Source organism: Enoplosus armatus, chromosome 1, assembly GCF_043641665.1.
Source record: "Enoplosus armatus isolate fEnoArm2 chromosome 1, fEnoArm2.hap1, whole genome shotgun sequence".
NCBI lineage: Eukaryota > Metazoa > Chordata > Actinopteri > Centrarchiformes > Enoplosidae > Enoplosus > Enoplosus armatus.
The window spans coordinates 16,132,528-16,146,775 of record NC_092180.1 but is presented as its reverse complement, the minus strand read 5'-3'; positions in this window follow the sequence as shown (position 1 = coordinate 16,146,775).

Below are 14,248 nucleotides of genomic sequence, written 5' to 3'. Positions count from 1 at the left end.
AGCTCATCTGAGAGGGGAAGGGCTAGTTTCAGGACTCTGGACATTCCTATGTAACAGAGGAGGTGGGGTACAGTGTATCTTGGGAGATTCATGTCCTAACTGCTTTGTGCTGTGCAGCATAGAAAACTAAACAATTGCTATTTAACTCACCAAAGTAAATCTGAGTTGTGCTGAGCTACATTTTCCTGTAATCTAGGGATGCATTGAATCCCACAAACACTGGGCAACTACAGACACTTAACACTTCATTAAACTTCATTGTTTCTCAAGGCCTATGATGCATGTACTATAGTCCTTCTCTCTTAAATAACCCTGTGGAGTTTTTAAACACTATGGTGCAGTAGAGCAAAACCTTAATGAGTGTGTTTGTGCCTTTTTCTGTCCCAGCCCAGGCATGAGAACACACAGACCTGATGCACATTTCTTACAGATGGCTATAATGCACATCATGAGCCAATGAAAGAGGAGAAGACCATGTGTAAATGCAGGTGGGCTTTGCTTATATTTGATAGGAAATGCACTCAACATGTTTGGCCTTAGAGATACACACGACACTGAATCTAGGGGGCGCCAAAGTCAGACAAATTCTCTATAGTGGCTTTAAGTATTGGGGAATAGATGACAACCCATCATCTCTTTCTTTAATCTTTACAGGTAATACCAGTATGTGCAGGAAACAAACTAGTTTAAGAAAAACACATCCACAAAACGGCCATCATCAACAATACGTCCTTGAAATTAAATGGAAATTACCTAAAACATTTAATGACATAAGACTAGGCCTAAAACACGCTGCACAGTTGAGCTATTGATGATGTAAAAATACAATAAAATGAATTAAATTGTGTTTTAACAGGTTATATTCCTCACAGACACAGAGTTATGAACACAGCAACTTCATTCGAAAAATAATTGACTCTGAACCGACAACATTATAAATCCTGTATGTGTGCCACACTACCGCACCCCCAAATCACTCACATACACACGCCGGGAGACCATATCCGATTGGTTATCAGCAGCTTGCCGTCGGCGTGACGTCAGCGCCGCCGCGGGGAGGAGGCATTTAGAAAAAAAGGCAGAGAGGAGGTGAGAGGAGATCACTGGAGGCTCCGTCAGGGGACACAACGCAGCCTCAGGACCTCGGACTGAAGGGAAACACACTTACACACTGCGGATGAAGGCCCACGTCTCTGCTCGTCTGACGGGAATCAGCGCATGAATCTGGGGGAAAAACACACCTCCTGATCACGGATACAAACACACAATTCAACAAGGATATCTCTCATCCACAGCCTGCCTCGGCAGACGGTTGTGGGATTTATCGATCTGATCCACGCGCTCACCTGTTTGTCAAGCCGAGGCTGCACAGAAACTCATGTGTCCTGCACATCTGGAGCCCGAATGATGCTACCGACCGCCGTCACCCCCACATGTGGATGTTTAAGTCTCCGTGGGCGCCGGAGGCATCTTGCACGATGTGAAAGTGAGTCTTTTGCATTCTGTGGTTTTGATTAGTTTCCACCAGCTCATATCATCTGCAGGCGTGTTTTAATGAATGCACCTCATTGTCAGCCTGCAGATGCACTGTCCTAAAATTTGACATATTTTAAGAACAGGACGTTATAGACGCTCCGCATTTATTCAACCGTTTTATATTCAGTTCTAATGTTTCAAATAGGGTTCACCGTCAAAGCCAGAACCAACAGATAAAGTCATAGTGGGCTATTATGTCCAGTTTACGTCGCCCATTAGAACGAACTCACATTTCTCGCATTAAAATCGCACATGGAGTAAAGCTACTCTGGTTTAACCTAGAAGACAGCTGTTTATTGTGACAGTGAAGCTCGAGTATACAGGCCTGTTCTGTCTTACCAAGAGCCCCTCACAAACCCTCCAAATACAACTTCACACCTACAGTGAGAGGTTTTATGAATGTGTCTTTGTCTGTAGAATTGGCTGTAGACACAGTGCAGACACACTCTCAAGTCTGTTGCATTTTGAATATGTTAATTTATAAAAAGGCTTTGATAATTGCAGTAATATGTGTGAGACTTTTCTCCTACATATACAAAGAAAGTGACGCATGCATTGTCAGTGCATTTACTCCCCAATTAAAACGACTGACGTCAGACGTACTGAAAAGCGTGAGTTCATCATGAGGCTATTATGAGTATAGATTATAATATAAATATAGTGAAGGGCTGTTTTTTCAACTATAGCAAAATGTATTTGGAGGAAAAAAATCATACCTAAGTGTATAAAAGTGACTTAATGTTCAGAATTCACTATCTCAGTGACAGCATCACAATAAAATTATATCAATACTAGTAATACAGCAATGTACATGTGGTAAAAACTACTATAAGGCATTAAGCACTCCGGCCTATATGTCCCCTGATAGTGTCTGCATCCCAAAGTTTTATAGTAATTGTTAAGCAAAACTGTAGAGGTAGGTCTTTAATGAAATATCATGAGGAGCTAATTGAAATGTTGAAGCCTGTTCTCTTCTCAGAGTAAAGCAAGGGGCGTTTTCTTAGATTTGAAGGTCATAGAGACAGAAAATAGGCACATATATACTACATGTTACTGTACTTAATAATGGCGCAATGTAAAGTGCAACAAGAGCCGGCAAAATGCTTCAAAAAAACAGTCCCATACTGTACAGTGTGTCACCATATCTCACTTTTGTTCATATAGTTAGTTATTTAGCTGACTTTATTTGCCTCAAATTAATTACAGTCAGTCCACATAGACTTGAGGGATGTCTGTGAGTTCCAGAGAGAGAATACATTTTAAAATGTTTAAATTGTAGATGAAAACTATTGAACTAAACTATTTCTATTTGATTGAAAAGCTTTAAAAAAAAAAGCTGTTTTCAGTTTTGGAAAAGTTATAGAAGAAATTTTAAGTTTGAGGTTTTTCAGTTGTTAAAATCAGTAATTAAGCATGCATTAACTCCGTAATAACTGTCTTTGTTTCCAGGAAGCTTCAGACTTACCTTTTGCTGTTGCAGCAAACAACGGAGCCTGTTCCTGTCTTTGGTTATCTAGCTGTATGAGTGTTAATCATCCGTCATAAAGCTAGATAACCGAAAGTAGGAATGACCTCCAAACCCTCAGCTTCCTGCATTCATGAGATTAAACAAAAAGAAAAACACAGATGCAAGAGGACAAGACGTCTTTTCAGGTACGTTTTGATAAGCCACGTAGTTTCTTTAATCTGAACATGAAAATAAAGACTGTTGGAGTTTTATTGGGACTATTAGAGCTGCAACAATTAGTCGATTCATTGATTTAGTCGATTGACAGAAAAACGATCAGCAACTATTTCTGTAATTCATTCAATGTTTTTCCCAGTTCTAGCTCCTCATTTGTGAGGATTTGCTGCTTTTCTTAATGTTATGTGAAAGTAAATTAAACATCTTTGGATTTTGAACTGTTGGTCTGACAAAATGAACAATTTGATGACATCATCTTAGGCTTCAGTACATTGTGTTGGACATTTTTCACTGTTTTCTGACATTTTATGAGCTGATTACTCCATAATGAAAATAATCATTAGTTGCATCCCTATAGTCACAATAAGACAGACAAGATCAAAAATAGATCTATGTCTTTTTATTTCAGTGTATGAAATACCCCTGTGCAAAGTAAGATATGTCCCTCCGTTTGGCTTGCTGACATAGTAAATATCTCGTTCCACTGAAGTTTACAAGTTTCTTAATGTTAGTCTCTTATTGAGCCTTCAGTAATTATCACACATCCCAGGTTCAATTAGCCCACTTAGAAGGTCAGACACAAACAAGATTTTCTGACATTGTAATATCTACTCTGTTTCCCTTTTTTCTGTCTGTGTGATTTCACTTGTCAAAAGACAGAACTAACTTTTCTGAAGGATGTCTTTATCATCTGTATCACACTTTCTCTTTTAGAGAGAAAATATATTTGAATCCTTTACACACAGACTTCTGATATCTACATGATACCATTTCTTTCGAGTTGTCCCCTCACTAAAGTCCCCGTTGAACCTAAAACAATTAAATACATTCACCAAAACAAGTGAACTGCTTCTCAGTGTTACTATTGCTTTGATAAACTCAAACTTCAGATAATATAACTTGAATCTACTGCCATTACAAATTGAAATGTAAATCATGCTTTTCATTTATAACATTCTTAAAATGTAAATTATACATTTCTTTAAATAATTGTATCAAAACAGATGGTCCTGTACTTTTGCTGCCATGGTGCTGAAAATGATGATGGAAGAAAACAATATATGTGGCTCCATATGGAGATTTATATAGTATATAGTTTACATAATGTAGTTTTATTGTCATTCAGATCTACTGTAGATTTTACATTAATTGATTGTCAGCCCGCCTGCAGATTTAAACGTCCACTATTTCCACTTCCCTAACCCGTTCTGCATATTAACAATAAAACAAAATATCTGACCAAAACAAAATGCTCAGATGAACCAAAACATCCCTTTTTGCTGGTGTTAAAAGGCATCATTTTTATTAATGCAACGATCCTTTTATTTAAAAAAAACATTTGATGTACAGACAGATGATGCAGCAGTTATATATTGACAACATTGTTACACCAGGTGTTGGAAATACAAAGAAAATGTTTTTTTCCCTAAATCTAAATGGCCACCAGTGTGACATCTTTACGTCTCCCGCTGTGGGACTGCAGGTTAGAGCTCAGCCTCCTTCACTGCCAGAACATCATGTTGTCTGTAAGGAAGCCATCTTGACGGAGTCTCCCTGCCGCCTCTAAAATGGTTGTGTTGGCACATAGCAGGGACACATTAATTGTTCCATCGTTAGCTGACTATCAAACCCTAATCAGTCCGTCTTTAAGGCTTCCTGTCTTAAGTCTCCTCTCTGGTGCGATCAAGATGAAGCTAATTAGTGAGGTCACATTGCTGAGACCTTTTAAAGGCCAATCAATGAGTCAGTGTACATCTGACTGCTACTGTAATTGAACAGTGACTGACTAAATCACTGATTTAGTGGCAGACTATCTCATGACATTTGATTACAATTGAAGCAGCTGGAACACCTCTGAGATCCCACTAATGTCACGAGTGGGGAAATAATCAGGTAAAAAGTCCTGCAAGTCTAAGTAGTTCAGTGAGGTTTACAGAAACGACACACTGTAGTACACTTAACCTTGACAAGCAAATATTGCAAACAACTCTTAACAAAAATTACCCCTAAAATTAAAACCCTGATTCAGATTGTTAGCTGCCACTTTTACAGTAAGCATGTCAAATAAAAAAAAACCCAAACATAAATACATTCACAGATATCTAATAACACACACGTCCTTTTCCAAACTCTGGACATTGTAAGGTAGTTAAAAACTGCAATCACATGTCACCCCTTATGCTAGACTTTGCCCACATAAAATGGCAAAAAAAAATTAGATCTAAATCAATATATTCAATAGAAAAGAAGAGAAAAGCTAGGCAGCTGAAAAAAAATATGTGTAAATAAATAAATAACACTAACCTTTCAGATGCTTTTGTTTATTTGTTCCTTTAAAAAGAAACACCATCTTTCAATTAAATGGGCCAAAATATTGTGATCTTACATTTACAGGAATTGTTAGAATAACACCTGTTTGAAAATATAGTAGATAAATAAGCCTTATTAGGCCTTAAATAAGGCCCTTGTATGACGCTTCTTCCTGAGAACTGTCTCTCCTTTTTGGCGGAGAATTAAAGGCTGAAACAGCAGTCTGTAAATCTTCTGATCTGGTAAAATGTTCATCAGCCCGTGTTAATTAATGTATTAATTATCATTTATCATTTGATGTAATGGGTAGAGATACAGCCACACGAACAATGAAGATGGAAAGAAATCTGAATTTATTTTTCAGCAAAAATCCCCATCAAAGCGATGATGAGTAACAGAGGAGTGGAAACAGTGATGTTCGTTAATTAATCAATAAACGTGAATTATAGTAGATACGTCAGACTGGAGAAGTAGGCCTATATTTTTGACCTATTTTCCGCCAGAGATAGTTTACAGTAGATTTATAGTAGAGAAAAATATAAATGTAATCGTCCCTGTTTCACATCACAGAGATGCAGTAATGTTATAAACACATGACCAGGTTGAACTTGAGGTCCACTAGCAGGCTTAATTGTGTCAGGTGAACTCAACAGTTCAATACGATTAAATATCTATCATCAAATAACATTGTACATGTTATTTTTACCAATACAGCCCCGAGATAACAGGCTCCTTACTCACAGAGCGGTGTGTTTTCTCCGCAGTCCTGGCACTGAGAGAATGAACCTCACAATGTGCCGCAAAAAATAAACGCTTCTTGCAGAAAGTCCTGATCCGACATCAGCGCTCTCTGTTGGTCTCTCCGCCAGACCACTGCTGTGGGATAAAGCAGGCCTGCCAAAAAAAACAAAAAAACAAGAGTGGCCTTACAAAAATGGAAAATAAAGGAAACAATCACGCAACTCCCGCCGATAATGAATAGGAGCCAGACAAGCTCTGCATATTAACATAATTGCATAGAAACGAGGGAAGCAGAGAGCGTATTTAAAGGCGCAGCAGCCCCCTGCACGTCCCCCTGGCCGCTGTTATCTGCCTCTCTGCAGGACAGTATGGGAATATGTACGGGGAAAATGGACTGTTTTATACTTTCATCATGTATGGTCGATTTTTATGGGCATTAAATATTTTTTTATAAAGGTGCAGTGTGTAAGGTATCTAATATGGTTCATCCTTAAATGAAACATAACCTGGAGTTCAAAATGCAGTGCCCAGAGGCCTATATTAAAAGCAGGAAACAAATGTATTTTGCCTGTAAATAAGAACACATAACTAGTTAGTCTGCATGCAGCCCTTGAAAATCTCCATATGTTTCAAAAACAGGGTTTCAGAAATACTCATTACCCCCCCCCCATGCACCCTGCCCTAAACACTTTGACCAGACACCAAGAGTTGGATAATAATTTGTTAACTGCTCATTTTCCTATTGAAACATAAAGAAAATAGTTTTAAAAGCAGTCTCCAAATTGCCAGGATTTAAATTCTGGTGTGGAAAAACTGAATCCTTTATTATTTATTCATTTATTATTGGCTCAAAGGTCGTCATATTTAAATATATTGAGTTTAAAAATACTGAAAGCAGCCTACATAAACCAAGTATGTGTAAATTCTTTAATTGTAGAATGTAATTTCCTCCCAGGTTGTTAAAACCAACATTTCCAGAGAAAAGTTAAGAGGACATGACCTCAGTGAATGTCTTTGCTTTGACTTGTTTTTGGGTTTTTTTATAATTTGTCTTTATACAATTTAAAACCATCAAATGCTGCACAAAGTGGCCGTTATTGATACTAGTTAAGACTATTAAGTTAAACAGTCAAAGCGCGTCGCTGTTCTCAGAATAAACTCCACAGTGTTTTATATTCTGACATATAATCATATAATGAGTTTTATGTAACAATGTGTGTTTGAAGGCTGTTGTTTTCTCATCAGGACAAAGACAAGTGTTGGTTTTACTAGGCAGCGCCACGGCTTGAGAAATAAAAGGGGAACTGTTCCTTTATTAGACACCAGGCTGTAATTAGACAAGCAGCTGGGGGGAGGGGCAGGTGTGAAGCTGGGTGATAACATGAGCTCATGCAGCTAAATACTGTAAGACTACCAACACAGAGCACATGAGTAAATCAGCCTTATTAGCTTGTTTAAAAATGTATTTCATTCTTAGATTCAAATATTTCTGTGTGTGTGGACGACTCAGTTTGATTTGTATTAGAATTAATATCATCCTCGTATAATTAAAAACCACCAGAAGAGAAATAATGCATGCGTTTTAGGGCCAGAAATAAATCTAATATTGTTGCAGTGTGACAGTTAAAATGATTATAGGAGAAACAACAATATCTATAAATCAAATTGAAATCATTTCTTATTTTTCATTATCTTCTCATTTAATTCTTGAAAATGATTTTTGAGGAAAACCAAGCATTTGATTTTAGTCCGATGTACAAGCCGTTAATGGACAAGCACAAAGTGACCTACACCTGATATGCACCTGTACACACATGAAGGGCTGGTGATGCTCAAACACAGTGCAGCTCTCAGAGGCTGCAGGTCGGTGCGCTGCAGCTGCATGAGACCCCTGTTGGTAAACAGTAGCCAGAGTCCACATTATCATTCTGCTCCTGGCTTCGCTCCACAATGGCTGCTTTGTGAAAGGAGCACTTGACAAAGGTCCGCCACTTCTTTTTCCCAACATTGTATATGTGAGCGGGCGCTGCAGTAAACCCTGGGCAATGAGGTGGGAACGTCGCGCCAGACCAGACAGTGGCAGATGCCTGCATTAACATTGCGGCCATAAGAGTGTCTCCTGGAAAAGTTGGCCCTTTGTCTTCCTGCCTCTTTATGTCTGTGAGTGACTCCCTCATGGCGAGTGTATGACTGTGTGGTCTCATGCCAGAACTAATGTTAATGAAAACCACTGCGGCCATTGTGTCAAATGTGTGTCCTACTTGATTCATATCACTAGAGGGAACTCAATAGAGCACAGTTCTCTGCCAAATCTGAACAATTCTCCCATTTGCAAAGAACATTTAGTTTGGTTTAGTCATAAATAACCCACACTTGTCCAAATATTCACAAAACAAAAGACGCTTTCTATCCAGTGTCGGATCTGAACATGAGAAGACAATGATGTCAAAAGACGCATGACACAGGATGAAAACACTAAACGTTAATATACATTCTTGGTATGGTAACTGTCACTTGAAAGCAGGTTGAAAAATGAAAATAAATCAATATTACAAATCCTAGATCCTGAAAATCTCTCAAACCAAACCGATATATCAACATTTTTGTTGGTGAGCAAGACAGACAGAAGACATCTAAGTTAAAGCTGTTATCGATCATTGATTTCCTTTGTTACATCTGTGCCAATCACACCGATTTTAAAGAGGGACAGATTTAAAAGATTGATATAAATACTAGAAGTAGAAGACACACGAATGTGCTGTCTTCAGCGTGTTTGGGTGTCTGAGAGAGACAGTTGGCTCGATTTTGGGGGGTTAGATGATCGGTCTCTGTTGCCATGTGTCAGAGGCATTTTAACAGAGAAGGAGACTTAATTCAAATATAATACAACACAGAGATCAGACTGAGACTGTGGAGTTAAACCAGTGATGGAGAGCTTTAAGATGCTTTCATTGCCAGGTTTTGTTTTCTACTGTGAGACCTTCCTCTCACCAGAACAAAGCCACAATACAGTATACGGGAATGACCCGGGAATGGCTCTTCTGGTCCAAACAGGCTCATATCTCAGCACCAGAATCTGTGTAGAACGGGAAGCCCTCCTGAAGACAGGACATTGTATGTGTCACGTCCCTGCAGCCTCCTTTCCCTCCCACAAGGATACCGCAGCTGCGATCCCGTCTTAATCTGAGGATACACGCGATTATCCTGCTACGGCTTGTTCTTGGCTTTGTAACAGCGACAGGGGACCTTTCACAGCTCCTTTTTTCCCATGGTCGAGTGGGTCTGAGCAGCTAAGACCCCCGATGTGGACCAGTCACCATTCATCGGCTTTAGGCTGGAGCAAACAAGCACGTCACACCGACCCTGAGGCAGATAGACGGAGATAAACACTAAATGATGAAAATATTAGCCACGTTATTATTGAGCTGCAGCTCCTCACAGTAAACTCAAAAGATCCTGTTGTGATCGCTTCTCTTTACCCACCGTATGACTTAATGATTGGAGAAATCAGAAGATCATGTTTTTTGTGCATTTCACAAAAACTAAGTAATAAATAGTAACAATATTTGGTAATCTGTGTATATATAAGTCTATGCCACCAGACTACAAAGTAATATATATGTTATAATATAATAAAAAGAACAAATTAATGATTCTTATTCTTCCTATTATTATTATGATTATCATTGTTATTTCATTATTATTATTATTATTTGTAGAAGTGCAGTATTTACATGTATTAGCATAGATTAGTCTTTATTTTATTCTAACATTTATATTATTTCTGGTTTTATTTCTAATTTCATTATAACAATTTATAATAATGTAATTGCAATGGAACCTTTTATTTCTATTTATTTATTTGACCCCCAAACAAATCAACTCAAGATCCACTTTCTAGGCTTTTGATTTAAATGATCCTAAACCAGCTACAAGCCAATATAAACTCTATATTAATGAAACATTTGTTCGTTCATGATTCACACAGCAGATCTTTAATGTTCACAACATATGAAAGTATTTTCGGGAACTAAATCACAGAGGAAAATCTCCCAGGAGTTAATTTCCATGCTCCCCCGCCAGTCGTTCAGACTGTCAGTCAAGTTCAAGTTCACAGGGGTAGAAATGTCTCGACTCTTCATTCACTTCTGTCGCCCCCAAACTCCTCCTCCTCCCTCCCCCCTGTGCTCTGCGGTGACTGCATGGCGTTACTATGACAGAGGGGCTGTGGCGTTGTTATGGCAGCAGGCTGGACAGCCCGGCTATGTGCTGGTGAAAAGGACAGCCTGTCAGAGAGAGAGACTCAGGTTCCCCCCAACAGCTGGGCACAGGCACCCCCTCCACCCCCTCAGGCCTTTCAAACACCACATAGACCCTGGGAACACCAAGAATTTCACATTCATCATCCACACACAACCTCCTCTCTCTTCCTCCCCAACCAACTTTTGTGTCCATCCGTGCATCCATCCACCATTTAACATCACTCTCTACCTACACCCCCCCCCACCCCCACCCACCCACACACACACACACACACTTAGAGTAAATGCTGCACCCCACTTCATTGTGCCCACCTGTGTTGGGTAATCAAGTAAAGGATTTCAAATTAATAAACAAAAACTGAAATAAAAAGAATAACGACGGTCACTGTATGTGTGTGTGTGTGTGTGTGTGTGTGTGTGTGTGTGTGTGTCTGTGTGTGTCTGTGTGTGTGGGAGAGAGAGAGAGGGAGAGAGATTTTGTTGAGGTCTCATTCAACTTTGAGCATGAAAGGCTGATCATTTACATAAACTGCATGCTGTCTGAGGGGCTTGGGGGTGGCAGCCATACTGAGAAAAGATATGAGAGAACATGAAAAAAGAAAGAAAGCACGATCCTGCATTGTGGAGCTGCACGAAGAAAGAGGAGGTCTGAATGAGAGAGAGGGTGAAAATTGGCAAAGAAAGGGTCTTACCATGTCTCCCAGTGGGATTAAATTGTCCAGGAACCTCTTTATATATAATTTGGTGAATCTGGCGGCGACATGGCTGCAGGGCTGGACTCTGCTGCCTGATCTCCACATCAAGCTCCTGCCTGAACTTCATCAGACAGGAGTTACATGCAACCAGTTAAAGAAAAGTGTAAATGTTCAGAGTGGACGTCATGTTGTCTGACTTTACCTGCATGCAAAGAAATGTCAATGTTGAATCACAGAGCTGTGTTTGGTCCCTTACGTTGTTTTGTTTTTGTCTTTTTTAGAGAAAAGGACCATCGTGATGCTGGTGCCACACAGCTGATGAGGATCTTCAGTCAGTGTGTTAATCACATGGATCCACAGTCCAATGCATGCAGCAATGAAACGGTTCTCTGCCACATGCATGGATTAAATACAGATGCAACTAAATACAGTTTTCATATTCTGCCACTAGCCTTTTGCATAAAGCAGCTTTGAAAGTGAAAATGCTTTGAAAAAGAAAAGACTTCAGATATATTGATATTTAAGTGTATTTATTTTTGTATGACATGTAGCTTTTTGTTAAAATGTGGATGGATTTCAACTGAATGTGATCTTTGGTTTGCTCTTACGTAATATTGAGTTTTTGCCTTTGTATTTGATTATTTTTATCAGCATTTGGATGATTTTGTAAGACCTTTAAAAGAACATGTAGAAAAGTTGCTGTTTCCATTCATTTACACAGCATTTATTCATATGGCATTAGATATTGTCAAAGCCAGCTGAATTACATGTTTTGCTCTTTACTCAATAAAATAAATGTTGGAGAATATGACGAGTGTGTTATTGTTCACCGTGTTGGAACAGTTCAGAGGGGCTGGTCTGTGTCAGCACCTTGGACAGAGGCAGCCGACTGAAAACAAGCAGCGCTGCACGTTTTCAGCCATCTGGAGACGCATGTAGTCTATAACGTTTTTTTACATTATAAGGCTGTTTAAATCTATAATGGCCTATACGCTATTTTTTATCAGCAGTTTATGGCGGGAGAAACAGAAACAGTCTTTCGTCTTTCTTTTGACGGACAGATTCATAACATTCATCTCTGTAATATCCCAGAAAAATAAACGAAACGAGCCGTAAACAAGTAGAAAAGAGGGGAAAAGAAGAGTCGGGAAGGCCTCGGCCTACATGAATGACAAAGAGCACAAAAAACGTGATGGTTAAACAAACTCTGACTATGATGGAGGCTGCCAAACGGACGAAACTGATGGTTTAACAAGACAATCGCCTGACTGCATCCCTCCATAAAATGTGTCATTAAAAAGGCTTAATTGTGGGCAACAATCCAAGTTGTACTTTCACTTCTGTTCTCTCGTGTCATCTACTGATGAAATCCAGATGACGGTGTTATAAATCAGCTGTTGCTTCACTCGTCAGTAACATGACAGGAATCTGGCTCACAGACTTGCTTTGCTGCAGATTATAAACTGCCTCCCACAGCGCGCAGGCCTGACGTCCGGAGAGCGTCAACCTGCTGCAGGACAGACGGAGTCACGACCTTTCACTCTCCTGGGACACAACTTGACCCGACACAAGCCGACAGACAAGTGCGTGCTCCTTTGATGCGTCCGTGACCCTTCAGATTTCAGACTTCCGGTTTTCACTATGCTGACACACCGCATTTTGGTTTATAAAGCCATGTCACATTTAGGCCCATATCTATCTACAAAATCTTATCTCACTCTCTCATAGAAAGAAAGAAAGAAAGAATGAATTGTGTTGTGATATATAAGTGTGTCCCCAAGGCCTTAAGAGGAGTCAAAGGTCATGCTCACTTTTTCTCTCATTTGTTAAAGGCAACATAGAAATACAGTAAACACGAAGGAACATTTCTTAAAAAGTGTTTGATCCTGTCTTGATGCCACATTATGCTCAAACAAATAACATCAGAAACATTTTCAATCAGTGCAATCTTCTTGAACAAAATACATTGTATGTGGACACCCCCGTCCATCGACGTTTGACTTCTTTTGGCCTATTAGTGCCAATTAAAGAAGAGCTGGCGGTGTACATACATATACTGTGATATTTTAGACCATAGCGAACAGTTTGGGAAAAGATATTTCCTGTCTAATATCACAATGCAAAAGACAGGTCCAAGTTTGGTGTGGAGGAACTTGACTTAGACCTCGATCCCACTGCATGTGAACTGGAACAAGCCCAGCCTTCTTCAATCTACCAGCATCAGTGTTGGACCTCACTGACGCTCTCACTGATCAATTAATCATTTCTCCTCATTTCATATTTGTGAGATGTTAAAAAAAAAAACGTGTAAAAACAATAGTGATGCATGTGAAGCTGCGTCAGACAGAGTCGAGCGGAGGAGCTCGTGAGCTGCCGGCTGCAGGTGTTCTCTCTCACGGCACTCAGTGTGTATTCATTCATTAATTCGGCTCAGATTTTCTACTTGTCAGCAGATAGAGATAGATGTTGTCTATTGTGGTAGGAGGGACCAGAGGTCGCGTTTCTCACCAAAGCTGAGAAATTAATTTTCAGGCTGTGCTGCAGAGAACAAAGCACACTTTTATGTGCTGCTATTATAAACTAATACTTATTGTGACATCCCGTTCATTAGGCCTACACTCAAATCTGGTGTATAGGCAACATTTACCACGAGACAGGACAGAATTTGATACTTATTGTTTATCAAAGCTGTCGCGTGAATGTGGCACTCAGAAACATCATCAAGTACATTTCACTGTTGTAGTAGGAAGTGAGACGTTCAGAGTGAACTCAGACGTCGTGGCTCTGGCTCATGAATGACGAGCAGGCAGCTGTAGACCAGGTTTGTGTCTGTGGAGGGCTGCAGATGATTGTCCAGTCATTTATATCTTCCAACTCAGTGAGCTTTAGGTCTTGTACTCTGCGTTTGCATAAGAATAGAATCAGGTCCTGTGAACTTCCCCAACCTATTGACCCAGCTCCCCAGACATGAATAGCTCTGCTTTGAGGCTCCCCAGCCTCTCAAACAGGCTTTAACCATG